The following is a 21473-nucleotide window of genomic DNA, read 5'->3' as shown; positions in this document are numbered from 1 at the left end:
CACAATATAAATCGCATAACCAAGATTTCACTGAATAATTCCTTTCCTTCCAAGAAATATCTATATCGAGAAATTAATTTCATTAGAGGTTCAGTTTCTCTTAAAAACATGTAAAATAAGGTATCTATTAGATTTATTACCATTGTTATTATTATTATCATTATCATCATTATTATTATTATTATTATTATTATTATTATTATTATTATTATTATTATTATTATTATTATCTCTTTATTTTTATATGCTAACAAGGTAAGTATGATGAAGTATTATATTATTCATAGTTTTTTAGCACCAGTGGGAACAAAATCTATTCTTATGTTTAATTGCACTCTTTAATCAGACACCTCCTCCGTCTACACATACTCTTGGAGGATTAATTGATAAAACCTTAATGAATTTAAGGGATTCATGAGCCAATCAAAACTTTCTCTGTTTTCCATTGGTCCTTCGCTATCTTTCAGCTTCTTAATCTTCTACGTAGATAAGATTATAATCCAGGCTAATCAAGAATGAGGAGTTGGATTTTATATATCTCTTCTGGAAAAGTAAGCTGTAAAATCAAGTAGAAAGCTCGAGTGGTGCTAGATTAAAGATGTATAAAGTCTAACTTGTGTAAGTTCATTAGATAAGGTAATAGAGTGTAGCTGTGAAACAAAATATAAACCTGTTTTTTTTAATTCGTTTTATGACTACGAAGGGTAACATGTAACATGGAAATCACAAATCCTTTATTACAAAGTGTTACAGGCAGTAAAAAAATATGTAACATGATACAAATTCGTCATTGGAACTGTCATCACAAATACGAGTCTTTATATGGAAATTCCTATTCACTGAGTGTTCCTGTAATTCCCAGAGGAATTTCGACACAGTAAAAAATGATTTCATATCTCTTCCAATTTAATTTTGGAAGATATAAGGCCAAGAGATATTAGATACAGATACCCAGGCAACGAATATCAATTCATTAGGAGCCATTGGAAGGAGAGAGAGAGAGAGAGAGAGAGAGAGAGAGAGAGAGAGAGAGAGAGAGATTAAACTTAGTGTGATAAAAAAAAATTATTATATAATCTAGCTTTGTGGAGGTTACAAAGCATTGCGGTTTGCCTTCTCTCTCTCTCTCTCTCTCTCTCTCTCTCTCTCTCTCTCTCTCTCTCTCTTAAAAGCAACAACAGGTGGTCCCAAACAAACTGATCCGGAATCTGAAGACGAGGAATCTTCAAAGAAGAAAATTATTGTTCCCCAACTTCGTGAACAATACAAGGAACACCTCAACTGAACAAAGCAGCTGTGATTTAATCGGATACATTCCCTGAATAGATGCGAGAGAGAGAGAGAGAGAGAGAGAGAGAGAGAGAGAGAGAGAGAGAGATGCTGTATCATGAATGTTTTAACAAATATTATTCGTAAAATAAACTGCCTAAAATCATTTTATGACACGGAAGTTTTTTCTTAAAACTATATTCATGCAATGGTATATTCTTAAAATTACTAATATTCTAATGACACACACAAAGATGCAATCCCTCCCCCCCCCCCCCCCCACCCATTCCTCTCTGGGTACCGCCTCTCATTAAGATATGCCCACTCTCTCTTCCCCTACCCATAGGACTGGGGGACCCAGGGAATACATCCAGCAATGTAGCTGAGCGTGACAGGCAAGGGATATATTTTACAATAACTAGATATTTTAAAGGGAATTATGATTAATATATGTATGTGGTTTTGTATTTCCGTATGTATGTATGAACGAAATTCCATACATAAAATAAAACAATTAACGAGAGGACATAACCTGAAAGACAAAAAAAAAAGGCTACATGCGTGCCATCCCAGTACACCGATGGCACGAATTCCAAATAGAGTGCCTCAATCTCACACAACGTTACAGGGACGAGACTCAGGTCTTCCAGCAGGCACAGCAACAACCATCAGTGACCTGGGCAGGCCCACAGCAACAGCAACCTTTACAGCCCCCTGTGCATCAGCAACCCCCTCAGCAACAGTCACCTTGGCAGCCCCCTCAGCAGCAGTCAACTTGGCAGCCCCCTCAGCAGCAGTCACCTTGGCAACCCCCTCACCAGCAGTCACCTTGGCAACCCCCTCACCAGCAGGCACCTTGGCAACCCCCTCAACCAGGACCCTTGCAGGCACAGCCAGAGCAGCAGCAGCAGCATTGTCCAGCCAGTCATAACTGGATGCCGCAGTCAAGCCCTTCTTCCTTGCCCCGTACCACGGAGTGGCACCCAGGGATGCCAACTCCACTGTCATCCTCCCCTGTCCAGGTGACCTCGCCATCAGTGTCAGTGTCGTCACCCACCCTTGTCCAGGCTCCTTCACCAGCACCTTCATTAACGTCGCTGTCGGCGGCATTCAAAAGTCCATTGACCTTCCCTGTCCTGACCCCGGGGACCATCGATAGCAACCTTGATGAAGCTATGACACCCTCACCCCTCTACTTGTCGAAGGAACTTGATACCCCACCAGTCAAGGACAAGGAAATTTAAATAGTTTTAAATATTTGTACATAAATGAAGTGTGATACTTGTATATATATGTTGTTTTAATGTAAATAAAATATTTATATATTTCCAAACACTTTTCGTCTATTTCCTTAAAATACAAAGAAAGAAACACTAAAGTAAAAAATAATAAAAGGGAAGAAAAATAAACCCCCCAAAAAATTTATATTTGCTGTCTTAATGTGAAAAAAAAATTATATCTTATTTCAAACTATTTTTATCTTTATAATGAAGAGAAACAAAAAAGAAACGAAAAAATTAATGAAAAGGAAAGAAAAATAAACCTAATATGTTTTTATATTTGCTGTCTTAATGTAAAAAAAATATTGGAAAGTTGAGTATTATCTTTACTATGTATAAATGTAAGCTCTTGTCCTTTTGAATGAAATCAAAAGTGACATTAACGTAAACAAGAGCTGTTGCCTACAGGAGGCATCCCGGATGCTATCGCTCGCTCTTATAGGTCATTTAGTTTGCTAGAGCGATGTTCCCAGTTTGTTTTGCTTTAATAATTTAGCTATTTAGCTCCGCATAAAATGCTTATATTGTTAGCTCGGGGATTTCGACACGATCGAGGTAACGATCCTGCCTTTGTCGAGGTATTGTAGCTATAGGCCAATTTTTTGAAGTTTGTTGTTTTTATGTAAAAGTGAAATGATGTCTTATTTCATGCACACACTTATTTTCATCTATTACCAATCAAGATGCAAATTTTTTGTTTTAAATAAAATTGAAATGAAAAATAAACCCTAGAAATTTTTAAGTTTGCTGTTTTCATGTAAAATAAAATGCTTTCTTAATAGTTGTACATATTTTATGTCTGCTATTTATATGTAAATCAAATGCTTTCTATTGAAACTAAAATAAAGGGCACAAAAAATACAAACGAAAAATATACGTTTCTTTTATTTACAAAATGGAACAACTATACAGCTCATGGAGGTACTACAATTTTTTCTTGCCAAGGGACAGCACCAGCAGGGGACATGTAGTAATGTGAAAGGTAGTCTCGCTGATCCTTTGCATCCTTCTGGATATGATGGCCGGGTAGAGTCATCAGCCCCCGCAGGTTTTGCTCATTCCTCCATGCACCAGGGATCAGAGCATGTGTGTCCGGATCTTCGTAGTCCACTTCTGACAAAGCAGCTGGGTATTTGATGGGGACGAGGTTGTGCAGGACACAGGCACACATGGTGATCAGGTTGATGGTGCTGGGCTTCTGCTGCATCGTCGTCAAGAAGCAACGGAACCTTTGACTTAAAATTCCAAAGGCATTCTCAACGACACATCGGGCACGAGACAACCTGTAGCTATATATGCGTTCTCGTAGGACTTGTGACCAATGGGAGAATGGTTTCATCATCCAGGTTTGTAGAGCAAAGGCATCATCCCCAACGAAGTGATAGGGCACTGGGTGGTCATCATTAGGGAGTGGTTCTGGTTGAGGCACTGCAGCTCTGTTGTCTTCTACAGCATCATGCAGAGAACAGTTGCTCCATGTTCCTCCATCCGACGCACCACCCTCTGCCCCAACATCCACATAGAGGAACCTGTAGGAAGCATCTGCGACTGCCATCAGTACAATGCTGTGGAAGCCCTTGTAGTTGTAGTAGTAAGAGCCAGCATTGGGTGGCTTCTTTATGGCAATGTGCTTTCCGTCCACAGCCCCCAGACAGTTGTGGTAATTCCATCTGGAGCTAAATCTGGCAGCAACTTCCTTCCAGGCCTCTTCAGTTTTGGGGCAACGCAGCACTTCGTCCTTGTAGGCAGTGATGATGGCTTTACACACCTCTGGTATTAACTTGCTGATGGTACTTGCTTCAACCCTGAAGCTGTACTGTAGACTTTGATAGGAATTTCCTGTGGCTAAATAGCGGAGGGTGACAGCAAGCTTGAGTCCAACTTGAAGCGGTTCCCTCATGACGGTGGACTGCTTCAGGAGGTGCGGGGTTAACTTCTCAACCATCTCTTGAAACAGGTCAGGTGTGAGTCTGAGGTAATTTTTGTAGCCCTTTGGATCTTCCTTGTGGAGTTCAGTCAATAGACTGTCATAGTGTCCAAACGAGTGCCTTCTGGTTAACCATTCCCTGACCCACACTTTCCTTTGTATTTTTCTTCGAGGTAGGGTTGGCTCTTGTTTCTCTTTTTCCTTTGCCAGCCTTTTCTGATGCACTCCAACAAATGTTACAGCAGCTGCCAGGTATAGGTATCTGCTCCTCAATGCAATGGTGTCTCTGACAGTAAGCATGTTGTCTCGTCTGAAGCCAATCCAAGAATGTCCTCGGGTTGGAGAAGCCCCGTTTTTATATGGAGTGGCCAATTCGTGAACTGGCGTGAACTGGCGTGAACGATGCGGAAACGATGCGGAATGATGAGTGAACTCGCGTGAACTTGTCGTGAACGATGCGCGAACTACGCGTGCCAATTCGTGCCATCGCGTGAACGTCGCGTGAACGTCGCGTGAACGATGCGCGAACTGGAGTGAACTGGTCGTGAACAGTGCGGGAAAAACACCAGTGCGTGCCACAAAGTGGCACGCACTGGCGCGCATCAATGCGTGCCAGTGCGTGGCAAAAATGCGCGCAAGTGTCAGGCAGGCTTGAGTCACAACCTCCTACTCTTGGTTCGTCACACAGGCAAGGCAGCCGATCGGGACTACTCTACTACAAAGCCAATGCAAAGCCCTTCAAAAGAAGGCAAGCGTGCTTACCCCCATACAAAATGGGTAAAAATACGTTAATAGAATAATATTCTGAGCCCTACCCAAATACCAAGACCAACGACCCTACTGGATTACTTGTTTTTACTTTCAAAGTGAGAAACAATTTCGAAAGAGTAATAGAATAGGCTTTGCCTCACCTGTCTTCAACATTAGCTTAATTGAACGAAATTTATCCTTAGATGTTTATAGAAACTTAAAAATATATAGTTCAGAAAACAAACAAAAAGATTCGAAACTGATTCAAATGAAAATGAATTCATAATTCTTAATAAAAAGAAAAATATATATTGATATAAAATGTCTAAACGTAAAAAAAATATATATCGTAAAAATCTAATAACCCAAAATAAATTTCTCATATATAATATATATGAGGAAATCTCACCGAATGATTAATGTTTCCTCGCCATGTCTTCAACCGAAGATATATTGTCTGTGTGTTGGGACAGAGAAGGAGTCATAATTTGCGTCTGGAATCAGAATTATGGAAGCATTGAAGAAAGCTGAAAGGAAGAAGACGAAGAAAATTAAGATTTTTTTTTTTTTTTAAATTTACAAGAAATATTCTAAAATATTATGATGTATAGATGAAATGGAGTGCAAAGGACTACTGTATATCCAAACATACACTGATTCGTATAGACAGCGATATACACACAAAGACACAAAGAAAATTTGTTACCCAAGACTTCTAAAATACCCCCAATAACTCATATATGAGAAGGTATATATTAATAAGAAGGAAACGGAAGGATTAAAGATAAAATATATAACGAAATAAATAGAAAAACAAACATTTATAAACACAGACATTCGGGTGTTCAAAGACATGAATCAAGTGAAAGAAGCTTTTGTTTACAAGAATCGAGATTTGCTTAGCAAACATCGTATTCTGAATCACCAATTGTCCTGGGAGATGCATCTGGGTTTGGCCTACGCAAAGACCTTAGATCCATTTGGGATATGGAAAATAAAAAGCTCAGATTGTCTAGAGGAAAATTATTTCCATTCTATTTATATATATAAAAGAGTCGTTTACTTTTATTCATTTACGGAATCTGAATAATTTTTACTCTTTAGCTTCGTTTGTGAGGAAAGGTTGAATCAACTGATGATGGTCTGAATGAGAATGAGTATGAGAATGTAAGTTTTATTTTCCTTTTTTTTTTTTGAATGAATAACAAGTTTATATATTCTTTATGATAATATATATACAATAATATCTGTTGTTTAGATGGAGCATGTGAATTAATCGTGGTTAGAATGCCAGTTAAATTAATTTTCTTATCCAATTGATATGGCAATATATTGTATGTTTCCCTACGTGTATAATGTGATGAAGATATGTGTATATCAAATTCGTTCGTTTACTTTATCTAACTATTTGTTTTCTAGATTGCCTTATTGTGTATTTCATATACCATTTTAGATTCAAATTCTCTATTAGAGTTAGTTTTTTTGCGGAAAAGTATATATATATATATATATATATATATATATACTTTAATGATATCTAAATTGGACCAAAATCTCCACAAAAAAAAATTAAATATTATACGATTATTATATCTTTTATTCCAATAAGCCCTGAAAACCTACTTTTAAATGCATGGCTTTGGGGTCGAAATCGTTCAACAGTTTCCAGTTTAGATTTACATCAGGAATTTCATCTGGTCAACTAACAAACATTAATGGATTATTACGTGAATATATTATTTAGTTCGGTATATATTGCCATGATCAAGAAATGTTATCTGAGTCGAAATGTAGACACCTTCAGGACGCAATTATTAATGGAATATTCCGGTAATGAGAGAAGGAATAATAAGTATTTTCATCAAAGGAATTATCTCTCTGGGATGCATTACACATAATTCATTTCTAAAATGCTTCGCCGAATACATGACCTCATTTCATGTAAATGATCTTAAAGCTTAATACTCTCTCTCTCTCTCTCTCTCTCTCTCTCTCTCTCTCTTCTTCTTCTTCTTCTTCTTCCTTCATCTATCTATATATCTATCTACCTTTTATTCTTTTAATATAAATATATTTATATTTACACATATATATCATATTATATATATATATATATATATATATACACACATATATATATATATATATATATACGTATCTATATATCTATCTATCTATCTATCTATCTATTTTTAGATATATATATATATATATATATATCTATCTATCTATCTATCTATCTATCTATATATATATATATATATATATATACAAAACCATGTACTTGCAAGAGAGGAATTTTATATTTTTTAAAGCAGATTGTCTTTTTTGATTAAGCTTTCCTTTCCAAGTTTTCCCTTTTTATTTTCATAAATAACTCAATCATAGTTTATCCTCATTTTAGTCTTTTGAATTTAAGTAACACATCTCTTTACTTTTATATATATATATATATATATATATATACATATATATATATATATATATATATAATTCCTTTCCTCTCGGCCTATTGCATTTTCATTTAGAGTTGAAAAGAATTTTTCTCTTCGATTTTTTTTCGATGTTTGATCCCTTTTGATAATTTCTCTGAAAACTTACTTTTTTTCTCTTTAACTTCGCGTCTGATGTATCGTTATTTCAAGTTTATTTTCGGTTATATATATATATATATATATATATATATGTATGTATACATGTATGTATGTATGTATGTATATACATAATAAACAAGGCTTCTCAAATAGTGATATTGATAATGTTCTAATTATAAAAAAAAAAATTACATTGATCAACCCAATTTTATTCACCTTCCATTCGATAAATCCTTTGAATCTTCAAAAATAGCCAAATAGAAACTCGTAACCTGACAGATTTTTAGAAGCAGTATTACTTTCCTCATTTGCCTTTTTACAGCATTGATGGATTGGGCGACTAGTGTGTCCTATTGAAGAAATGTCTTCAATCCTACAAGAGATTTATTGCTACTGCATCTGAGATTAAAGTTTTATCTCTCTCTCTCTCTCTCTCTCTCTCTCTCTCTCTCTCTCTCTCTCTCATTGAGACTCGAACATAGTGAACATGAAGTATAAACATCACCATCGTCTCGATGTTTATTTTCTTTCTTTCATCTCTCAAATGTTTGCTTTCGAAGAAATGAAATAAAATTCGGTTTATTTTATCTTTGGGAAAATGTTATTGAATTTGTTTCTTGTTTATTATTTCTTTCACTTCGCTTCAATTTGTTTGTTCTTAATAATCTTAGATATCATTCTATATGTTTCAAAAAGTATTATTCTTCTTTAATGAAATAAAAATAGAAATATATTTTTTATATCGTTAGAAATGTTAGGTGAAAATATTTTTCATTTATGATCAATATTTTTATTCTGTTATATGAAGAGATGAAAAGAATAGAAAATGAAAAAGAAATTTTCTAAAGGCAGGTAATAATAATAATAATAATAATAATAATAATAATAATAGTAATAATAATAATAATAATTATAATCATTATTATTGTAGTAATAATAATAATAATAATAATAATAATAATAATAATAATAATAATAATAATAATAATAATAATAATAATAATATTTTAATATATAATTATTATTACTATTATAATAATAATAATAATAATAATAATAATAATAATAATAATAATAATAATAATAATAATAATAATAATTATTATTATTATTATTATTATTATAATAATAATAATAATAATAATAATAATAATAATAATAATAATAATAATAATAATAATAATAACAACAGATTGAAAATTTTTTTTATATTTTGACCCATATTCATTGCTAAGCCTTTGCTGTCTCTTATCCAATCTCAAATGTTTCCATTACTTGTATCCTCAAAGGTGTTCGTTATAGTAAAGGATATTACATCAAAAGGATCTCCATGCATTTCATCATATGCAGGATATCGCAAGCGCTCCCAAATCCTTATCCTTCCACGACCACTCTTTTCCATCTCAAAGGATATCTATAAGAATATTGACGCAAAGGATTCACTTTACACGATTTCTTGTTTGTGGGGTTCGTTCAGTGTAGAGAAAATTGTGGTTCTTTTGTGTTGTCAGGGATCGTTCAATATACTTTGATGCATATTTTGAAATAATTTGATAATAACATTACAGATATATACTTTTCCTATCAATCAAATTTCTATAAGGCTTAGGTTTTAGGAATTTAATATTGACTACTTATTACATCATAGATAAATATTCCCATTCACATAATTTGACGTTGTCTAAATGCACAAATAAATCATAACTTTAGGAGGCAAAATTGGAATATTGAAGGAAGCGTAAAAACTTTAAATTGTGTTCCTAAAAGTTCCTGAATTATTTATTGGAAGGAAATTGCAATATAATAAATATATCAAACAAAGAGTTTTAAGCGAAAATGCGATCATGTGTCACCCGAGACTTTTTAATAAAGGTACGATAGTCGTTGAATTTAGGAAAATATTGAGAAGTGTTGAGATACCACCGCTAGTGGGTTATGGGATCCTTTGACTGGCTACACAGTACTACATTGGATCCTTCTCTCTGGTTACAGTTCATTTTCCTTAGCCAGCACACACACCGAATACTCTGGCTTATTCTTTACATATTTTCCTCTCTCCTCATACACATGAAAACACTGAGATTACCAAACAATTCTTCTTCACCCAAGGGGTTACTGCACTGTAATTGTTCAGTAGCTACTTTTCTCTTGGTAAGTGTAGAAGAGACTCTTTAGCTATGGTAAGCAGCTCTTCTAGGAGAGGGACACTCCAAAATCGAACCATTGTTCTTTAGTCTTGGGTAGTGTCATAGCCTCTGCACCATGGTCTTCCTCTGTCTTGGATTAGAGTTCTCTTGTTTGAGGGTACAGTCGGATTAACTATTCTATCTTATTTCTCTTCCTCATGTTTTGTTAAGGTTTATATAGTTTTTATAGGATATTTTCTATCTTAATGTTGTTTCTCTTCTTAAAATATTTCATTTTCACTTGTTTCCTTTCCTCAATGAGATATTTCACCTGTTGGAGCGCCTGGGATTATAGCATCCTGCTTTTCCAAATAAGGTTGTAGTGCTCTCTCTCTCTCTCTCTCTCTCTCTCTCTCTCTCTCTCTCTCTCTCTTTAATATAATTTGGAAGAAATAACAATCATGTTCACAAAATACTTCTCTATTCAATCACATCCTGAATACCAAAAGTGCATTACAGATCATATTCTAGATATCAAATTGACGTGAGATCTTATCTCTTTAATTAATCCAAAATTTAAAACTCTTGTGTTAATGAAGACGAATTTGATATTTACATATCTCCATGAACAGAAAAACTGTGATGGTGATTTAAAGTTACTGATTTATTGTTGTTCGACGAACGACAGATTATTCTTTTATCTAAGATAAAAATGATTTGCAGGAACTCAACGGAAATACAAAATCTCATTGATTAGAAGAATATTGTGAATCCTCAGCTTTTTGACTGAGAGATATCAACAAATTAATCAACTTCCTGGAGACGAAATAATTATTTCAAAATTATATGTATATATATATATGCATATATATACAGTATATATATATATATATATACATATATATATATATATATATATACTTATATATATATATATATATATATACACACACACACACACACATATATATATATATATATATATGTATATATATATATACACACACACACACACACATATATATATATATATATATATTGGTGTGATACTGTTATTAACACACATTCGGGTTCCCATCAAATGTCATCTTCAATGTGTTGTATATTAGGCTTGGTATGTTACATCTTCAGGTAAGTCGAAGTAAGTTAACTTTAAAATAGTTTATTCCTTCAAAAACAGTTATTAACATGTCCATCACAGGAGTATAGATGGTTTGGTCGGATGATCATTCCGTATGACATCTAAGTAAGAACTGGCTAAAATATCAATATCACAGATATCGTATAGTCAGTTATCTCAGCATTTAAACACATAATGTAAACTAAACATTAATATAGGAAGACACCTGCATCCGGTGGCGACACAACTCTTTCTCACGATTCGTATTTGTGTTAATCTTCATAAAAAGGTTACATTGCTGAGGTTTGGCATTAGCATCCTGCTTATGACATGACTATGGCATTTCTCACACTCGCTCCTACTTCATATTGACCTCTTAGGTCATGTATTTGAACATGTAATTTTACATATATTACATTAGCTCGGTCAGCTACCTTCAATTTATTGAATATTTAACAATACGTTAAAAATATGTTTACTAGGAGTGTGACTGGATCTATATATATATTTTTTTTCTAACTTTAGCCATAAGCAAATGATTAAGGATGAATGTTCAAATAGGCACATTAAGAAAATGCATACTTAACAGACATTGTCAAAACAAAGAATAAAAATGCATGATAAACAGAGATCATATATATGGTACATTGCTAGCAAACGATTATATGGTACCAACAAAAAAAATACTGATATACATATGATTTGGTAACATGTTAAAGAATAGTTGTTACCTTTGTCAAAAATATAGATTATTATAATATGGTAACTAATAAAATATGTTTGTTACCTTGGTAAAGATATAATTTTAGTGCACAAACACAAATTCCTGGTACGTACACGTACCACGGTTTCGTACAAATATATATATATATATATATATATGTGTGTGTGTATATATATATATATATATATAGGGCTTATATATTTTATTAGATGCCCATAGATTCTTTATTTTAACATTTAGGGCTTATGTATTTTATTAGGTGGCCAAAAAATGATTTATTTTTTAAATGTTTTTCAAATGATTTTAAAACGCAAATGTTCTATAGTCTCTTTAACTACATATTACTAGCGTACTAACTGCTTTTCGTGCACAACACTTTTCCAAGACAATTTTTACTCCTTTGAACGAATTAAGGGGCCAGTTTCAAACGGCTTTGAATTGAATTAAATAAGGAGTTTTGTCTCGACATGACAAAACATTCGGTTTAACCTACGCCAAAGAAGGATGTTAACGGCGATAAACATCATCACCGTAACGCTTATTGCTGCTAGTAACACGTAGAAATGAAGGTCTGCAGAAGTCGGTGTCGGGTGGTCCATCTCGTTTAATTTCATCAACCGCTTAGCCACACGTGCATTGTATGGGAGAGGTAAAGATGGAATTGTAGTCGACCACGTGAAGTTCGCGAAGTAGGCCCATTCTCTAATGATAGTCTTGATTCCACGGACCGTGTAATTCGGGGACGTACCGATACAACCATCTGCTGCAACGAAGATTTGGGAATAGGACGTGGATCCGTCCGGGCATGATACATTGAAGCCGGCCTTGTCATATCGTATCCACGAGCCGTTGTTCAGTCTGCAATTAAACTTATTATCGTCAAAGGGATAAAGCTTTTTCAGACAATTTTCATGTGTATGGGAGAGAGCACCGTCTAGCACTATACCTAACTAGCATGAATCCATTGAGTTTTTTTGGAATTCAAAGGAGTCACCTGTACATATTTTTTATTCATTGCGTCTGAACAGTGAGCTAATTGATTTAAGTCTTTAATGACCGTATATGTTTCCTTGTCTGGGGAAATCAATACGTGTCCTGTCAAACTGGATATTACTGGATTTGAGTGATTTGTCATGAAAGTCAGAAATGTTGATATCGTGTAAGATTGCTAGGCATCAGAGGAATCAAAGGGAAATGTAATCATAATCCTGTGATTTTCAACGCTTACTGTAATTTGGCTGTAATAAGATTCTAACCTACGTACGTCTAACAAAGGAACATAACCTAATTTCTCCCATCCGTTCTCCACAATTAACGTTAAGTCTCTTATTGGCAACAAATGCGGTGACAGTACACCTTTAGTTGCTAACGTGATAGCTTCCACATAGTCTTTTGATTTCTCAATGAAATGTGCAATTCTGTTATGTATATGATCTATTTTTGAATCATAATACGTTAACGTTGACAACAAATCTTGTACTTCCACAATCTGACTGATATTACTAGAATGTTCGTTCACCAAACTCATAATTTGATTGATTGAAGCTAACTGATTCCTTAGTTCTGATATAATCAATTCCTTTTCATGAGTCAAAAACTCAATTTTCTTATTTTGATTACTAATCTTAAGACGATTGGAAATCCCTAAGCCTCAACTTGCAATAGACCCAAAGATGTTTAGTGCAGCAAAAATAAACGGGTTACGTTTTTCAAGGTTATCGTGTCTTACTGTCCACATCAAAAAGTCACGAGCCAAAGATTCTGCCTCGTAAGTCTTATTTTGCAAGTCGTCGGATAGCATCTCTGCAACTTTTAGTGTTGATGCAAGCGAACTCTCTGTATTAAAAGGAAAGTGTCTTCAATGCATTTCATTTAATGAAACAGCAAACCTTAAAATGGTGCTCTTTAAGCTAATGACGTCATTCTCTGGGAGAAAAATTGCTTGCATACATACTTCAACAACTACATTACTTGATGTAATAAAACGTCTTCTTGTCTTTCTACTATAGTGCCCTATTTAAATTCTATACTTTTAGTTTTAGAGCTCATCCCACACGAGAAAAATGTCTGAGCAAACAATATCACTCCTAACAATAAAAACTTCATCTTGGAAACCTGTAACGAGAAAAATATATGTAATTACTCCTGTATTAAGAAGAAAAAACTTTTAACATATAAGGTTCACAAAAATAAAAAAAAAATAAAAATTTTTCCCTCACTTCTTTCCCTCTTTTAATTTCTTATGTGAGCAAATGGTACGATTCTCTCATCAGTGGGTTGGGATACGTTTTGAACTCTAAACCTATTGGCCGTTAATGTTTCCAAAATGTTAAATGGGCCTTCAAACTTAGGTGTTAGTTTATAATTGAGTCCTTTACGTACATTTACCTATATGTATACATTATCACCCACGGTATATGTTTTAGTTGGCTTCGCTATTTTATCATGATTCCTTTTCATTATGATTTGTGATTCTTCTAAAATCTTTCGAAGGATATCAAAACGACTTTTGCTTGCATTTATACATTCTTTTAAAGGATTTGATAAATTAGTTGTAGTCGTTAATACATGGAAAGGCGTTCTAACTGGGGTACCATACAATGCTTCATGCGGTGACATTTTAATTGATATATGATATGAATGATTCAGAGTACTCAGTACCGCAGCTATTGCAATATCCCAGTTGGGGTCTGATCCCCCTATTGTTACTCTTAATATATTTAAAACCTTCCTATTCGCTCTTTCCACTAGCCCATTTGACTCTGGGTGATATATCATAGTATTGATTTTCTTTATGCTAAAGAATTCACACAATGAGGTTAGAAAGTGATTATTAAATTCTCCACCTGAGTCTGTGATTATCATGTGTGGAATTCCATGTTTACAAATGTAACACTCGTAAAACTTCCTAGCACATTCAATCACAGTTTTAGTTTTAAGCGCTATTAGTTCTGTATATCGAGTCAAAGCATCTACAATTACTAAGAGGTGCTTATTTCCTCTCTCTGACTCGTGAAATCCTGTTAATAAATCTAAATGTATCCTTTGAAAGGGTTGATTGGGCACGGGATAAGACCCTAGGCTGACAGGTGTTTTCGTGTACCCTTTGTTTTCCTGACAAATGCGACAATTAGCTATGAGTTTTTTATATCTGTAAGCATCGTATGCCAATAAAACAATGATTTGGCTTTCTGTGACATTAATGAGAACCCCGGGTGTTCATGCAATGAGTTTGCATGCAACCAATTTAGGACAGTGGATATAAGTGAGATTGGTACTACTACCTGGTCGTTAGTAACATGTGGTGTATTGTGGGTTTTCCTTATCACGAATCTACACAGAATATAATCTTTGATTATATAATTCTGCTGCTTATACTTTATATATTCCTTTTCCTTCTTATTGCCTTTCAAAGCATTTATAATTTTTTTCTAATTTCTGATCTTTTCTTTGCTCAGTCTGTAATAATTCAGCACTCCAGCCCAGATCTTCTTGTTCAGATATCGTTTTAACAATAGACATGGATGTTGATATATCTATTAATTCAGCTAAAGGCTCCATACAAGATGACACGGGGTTGCGTGATAATGCATCAGCAATGATATTTGCTTTCCCTGATAAATACCCGATTCTCGCGCCAAAGTCTTGAATGATCAAATGCCACCGAGTTCGTTTGGGGCTGTGGCTGAAGCCTTTAAAAAAGTCGGTTAGTGGTTTATGATCAGTAAGAACCTTAACGGGAAAACCGTAAAATAATGAACTTAAAATGCACTTGTGAATTAACAATAGCTAGCCCTTCCTTGTCTATTACTGCATACTTACTTTCGGAAGTTCTCAGTTTTCGAGAATAAAAAGCTATCGGGAAAAATTGATTATCATATTGCTGAAGCAATACCCCTCCTACTCCTAAGTGTGAGGCGTCTGTTGCAATGAAGAATTCCTTACCGAAGTCAGGAAATTTTAAGATAGGAGAACTACACAGTTCATCTTTCAAGGTATTAAACGCCTGTTGATGCTGCTCAGACCATATGAAATCTACGCCCTTCTTCGTAAGATCAGTTAGGGGAGTGGCTATTATTGAATAATTGTGTATAAAACGCCTGTAATATCCACTACATCCCAGAAATTACTGTAATCCCTTGACATCAGTAGGTATCGGAAAGTTACGGATAGCCGAATCCTTATCATGGACTACTTTAAGACCTTGACTTAACACCGTAAAACCCAAATAGACTAATTCTGTTTTGAAAAATTCACACTTACTAATCTTTACCCTTAAGTTATGTTGTCTTAGTCTCTGTAGTACTAGTTCTAATTTACATAGATGTTCTTCTAAGGTATTGGAAAAGATTACAAGGTCGTCCATATAAGCATGCAATATACCCCCTAGCAAGTCTCCAAACACTATGTTAATCATTCTTGTAAACTTTATGGAAGCACAACGTAAACCAAAAAGCATCCGTAAAAATTCATAATGTCCCTGGCTGTGCTGAAGGGTGTGTATGGGATACTATTTTCTTCTAATGATATCTGGTGAAAGCCTTTAAGTAAGTCCAAACTGGTAAAATATTTATTCTGACCTAACAAAGATAAAATATCGTCAGTACATGGCACTGTGAATCGATCAGAGATCGTCTCCTCATTTAGGCGACGGAAATCTACGCAGATACGCCATGTTCGATCTTTTTTCGGTACAACTATTAATGGAAAATTATAAGGGCTGTTCGATTTCCTAATGACTCTTTCTTTTAGCATTTTACCTACTTCATCATTTATTTCATTCTGGAATTTCATAGGGAGTCTGTACGATGGTACATAGATAATTTTCTGCTTGTCGTTTAACCTTATTTGATGCTTGATCACATCTGCTTTTCCTAAGGATCCATCCGTAGTGGAAAAAACATCATCATACTCAGTTAAAAGTCCAAAAATTTTCTGCTGAATTTCTTCATCTTGAATGTCTTTATCGATTTTATTTTTAATAGATTGCAAAAGGGATTCATCAGCAACTGATTGGGCCTGATTGATTTCAGCAATGGTGAGAATACGATGTTTATAAACTTCTACATCCAAGATATGTTGATTTTTGTGAATTACTAAAGTGGTATTTAATGATTACAGACTTCAATATTACATTGTTGATGTGAGCCTACTGTATAAATAGCTTGTTTGACGGACAATCTGTTAGTTTTCAAAGTGTCGGAAAGGATTAATATTTCAGATCCCGGTAACGTTTTCTTTATTTGCACTATTAAATTCGAAGTTACGTTTGGCTCGATAAATTACGTGCAAGATGATATTACGGGTGAACGAAAATTCTGTTGGGCCGCGTATATTATTTCTTTATTAGTGAGACAAGTTATTGGTTCTTCAAAGTACGTCACTGTTTTATTTGTCGTCTCCTTTTTATCCAAAACTGATTCTAAGGTATTAGAAGACTTATAGAATTTTCCTTTGATATACACGCCGTGCTTGGCAGGGCTAAGATAATGTTTTGACTGCCCATAGATGGGTATCCTATAATAAGAGCTGGATACATATCAATGTTTTGTACAATAACAAATGTATCGCTCAAACGTGCGCTTACCGACATTGAACTGAACATGAGTTATGCCTATTACATTTAATTCATTATTTCCTATACCCGAGAGCCTTACTTTGGACTTTTCTATAGGGAAGTTCGAAAACAACAAATGATGTGTCCTCAAATCCATGATATTACGTGGACTACCATAGTAAAAAAATAACGTAAATGATCTGTGTTCTAAATTTACAGCATATAATGTTGGTCATAACTCATTTTGGCTTAGCCTATGAATTTGTTGCAAATCTACGGGAGCATGCACTGATATATTTAATTCGGCCGGGTGTTTCGTAGGAAAATCTATTGCCTCACAAGATCTGGTAAAACATTAAATGGATCATTCAATACTACTGATGTTGATATGAATGACCGTGACCCAACATCACTCTCTTCCCTAATGGAGTTAATTATGTGGTATTTGCTTTGCTGTGCACATTCTGAAAATTAGTCTGACCTTGCGAGTTCTGGTTTGACGACCCAGGATCAGCGTTATTCGAAGAACTATTTGTTTGTTTCTGATTTTGAACTACATTGACGTTTGGCTGTTTCTTCTTATTGAACTGAGGATTTTTCTTTTCATTTCCATATGGAACTGACTGTGGAATTGACTGTGTATTTCTAGGATTCTCTTGTGTCTTACGTGAGTAGCACTGACTATATGAATGAGTAGAACTATTATGTAACGAACAGAATCTCATTTTGCAGTCTGCAATCAAGTGACCTTGACGTTTGCAATTATAACACGTCATTTCTGCAACTTGACTATTATGAACTACGTTTACTTGTTGTGGCTTAGTCTCATTCTTTGCAAAAACTTGAGTAAACACAGGATCAAGATCAGGACACCTAGACATATGTTTCTTTATCTGTTTATATACATCCATTTCCGTACTTGCTGGCGTTAACTTTTTATTAAAGCTTCAGGCAACATAAGTGTCATGCAAGTTAAACAGATTAATCTTAAGAAAGGCGTCATGTTTACTTTACTTCTTTCTCCATCTCTACGACTCCTTGCAATCCAATCAAAATATCTATATGAATACAGACGTCCACTGCATAAACGCATAAGCGCTATATAATAAAGATTATAACATAATCCCCCAATACAATGATACAAATATAAAGATATTTCCTGAGAACTTCTGAAAGAAAACGGAATTAGCACAGAGAGAAAAAAAAAATTCTCGACGAAAATTTGAAGTTGAATACAGTTTCCTTTAATAAAAGGAAAAAATGAAGATTAACAAACAACTCACCCCAGCAATAATGGACGATTGACTCGTGATAACTACACTCCACTGTCTAAAACTGAAATGAATAAAGAAATGTACTTAGCTTCGGTTTATATGGTGAATGGTGATGTCGTCATTTCCTCTCTCTCTCTCACTGGATTGTTTCTTCTTCTTGGATGTCTTTATTGATTTCATTTTATACAAATATATATATATATATATATATATATATACATATATATATATATATATATATATACATATATATATATATATATATATATACTATCTAAAAACAGTATACGCAGATAATCTGTGTATAACTAGGAATCTTATGACAAAAACCTTACTCACTTATCCCTTCACTAGCCCTCACACTCACATAGCCCCATAGTTCATCTTTCAATGTTATCAGAGCCTGACGTTGACTTCTAATCTGTTCTGCAGAATTAAAGTCACTAAAGTATATAGGTTCGTCACATTAACTAATCTAATTCATCTACTTTGGCTGTAAAGTGGTGATACATCCCAAGGAATAGTCTAGCCTTATACTTACTCACATAGCTATGCCATACATAATCAAAATTGGACTCGGCTTCATATATATACAGCATCCTCGTCTCTGTTTCTTTATATTTCTTCATTCATCCTTACGACTGGCAATTCTGAAAACAGACTAACACAAGAGAGAGAGAGAGGAGAGAGAGAGAGAGAGAGAGAGAGAGAGAGAAAGAGAGAGAGAGAGAGGAAGGATTTTGAAAAGAGGAAAATCTTTTAAGAAATGTAGGCTCCCTAATAGGTTAGTAATAAAGGAAAACGTTGGAACTAAATAAATAACTCTAACACAGATAACTAACTAATAGTGGCATAATATTATAATTATTTTTTTTATTGCAAATCGTGGAATAAAAATGTGGTTCCCTATTCTGCTGGTCTTATGTAATATAACTATTTTGAGGAAACATACAAAATTGATTCATATATTCAAAATAACGATACTTATTATAATGATATTGTTTACAAATGTCGATATTTGCAGCAAATGACTTGTTTATAATATATCTCTTGTGGCCATATGTGAAAATATTAAACTGTCACATGATGATTTAGAAGTTTCATTATCAAAGAATATGAAAATAACCAAGTACATATATTTTTTTTTAAACTCTGACAAAACTACATAAAGTGTTAAACAACCAGTCATAAATCTGGTTGTAAACTACTTGGTGAGACTGCTTTGTCCCCCTGACCTCCAAAACCCCAATCCAGTCAACCCTCAGGAAATACTACTCGATTTCTTCAAAAGTGCACGCTGAGTCCATCTATTGGCAAAAGAGGGAAGCATTCGGGAGCTATCCTTGCGAGTCCCATGCCGTCACAACTGGGTGACACCATTATCAGAGAGGGTCGAAAATCAGTGCACTTGAATAATAAGATTCTTATTAGGAATCAAATTACGTCTCTACTTACGCCACATATTCATCTACATAATTGATATGATTAAGCATTATTATAATTAAAATAGGATAAACATATGAAGTAAAATAGTAATTTAAAGATAAAATTGACAACCTTACTCCCCCATCTAGTATAACAGAACCATCCACCTAGTAGTTGAGTGTGCATAGTAACATCTATTGGTGCTCAAAATAATCACTTTAAACCAGACTTTAATGTCCTTGCTTTGGGATCCCGACAAATGACGTAGAGTTCTGTCTTGACCCCGAGCGCTGCTCTCCCTACACTAAACTATGGAATGACAACTGGCGTGAAATGATCATTACTTTGATTATGGGATTTTCAACTTGATTTACTTATATTAAAAGACGTCTTATGTCAATAAAAGATATTAACATATAATGTTCAAGAACCTTAGCTGATGATTGGCATTGACATTCATAATGTAACAATAAAAAGGGCAATTTAAAGGAATCATCTCTCTCTCTCTCTCTCTCTCTCTCTCTCTCTCTCTCTCTCTCTCTCTCTCCACAATTTAGAATACAAAACTTAAATATACTGATTGAATTTCCACAGTAATCATAGTTCTAATATTAAAAAAAAAAAAAAACTCAGATATAATCTTGTTCTTTACTTTTGGACGATTTTAATTTGTTTAATGATTCATATATCTAAATATTAAATAGATGTCAGTATTGGGGGATCATGATACTGTCTTACAAATGATGATGATGATGATGATGATGATGATGATAAAAGTAATATGAGAAATACAATTATATAGCAATATTCTCTCGCCTTTACAGGTCTGTTTATGGTCATAGAAGTATGTTACTATTTACACACAACAAGTAAGTATTAAGCATTAAGTATTATTTAATAAGTATTAACAACCTCCAGAGACCCATAGTAAAGCATATATTGACTTGGCTCCTCCCACTTTCTCTCCTCTTTCTCATTGTAACTAAAAGAACAATATTTAGGGATAACATGGAATTACTCCTACTGAATTTAGATATTTAGAAGAACAGCTCAACACAATTCCCTAGATTTACGTATCATTTAAACAAATACCCGACACATTAAGCCCGATTAGAGACAGGAAACAGACTTGATTTAATTATAAAAGAATATTTGTTAAGTAAAGTGAGAAATAAACCTCTATTGAAGGTGGTGAAAGATCGTGAATAAACTCACGTTCGGCTCCTTTCTTTATTATTCATCATGTCCCAAGTAAGATCTTTAGTGAGACCGGTTTTTTCTGCACAAAGAAAAAGGAAACTGTGATTGGCTGGGGGAAGTTGTCGTTCTCAAATATGATTGGTCGTTGTCCACTTCTGGATTTTTGCAATAGAGAAGTGTGGTTTTATCATTTATCTAAAACAACTTTAATGTAAATTTGAAACGGC

The sequence above is a fragment of the Palaemon carinicauda genome, chromosome 25 (assembly GCF_036898095.1).
Source record: "Palaemon carinicauda isolate YSFRI2023 chromosome 25, ASM3689809v2, whole genome shotgun sequence".
Lineage (NCBI taxonomy): Eukaryota > Metazoa > Arthropoda > Malacostraca > Decapoda > Palaemonidae > Palaemon > Palaemon carinicauda.
This window is presented reverse-complemented; position numbering follows the sequence as displayed.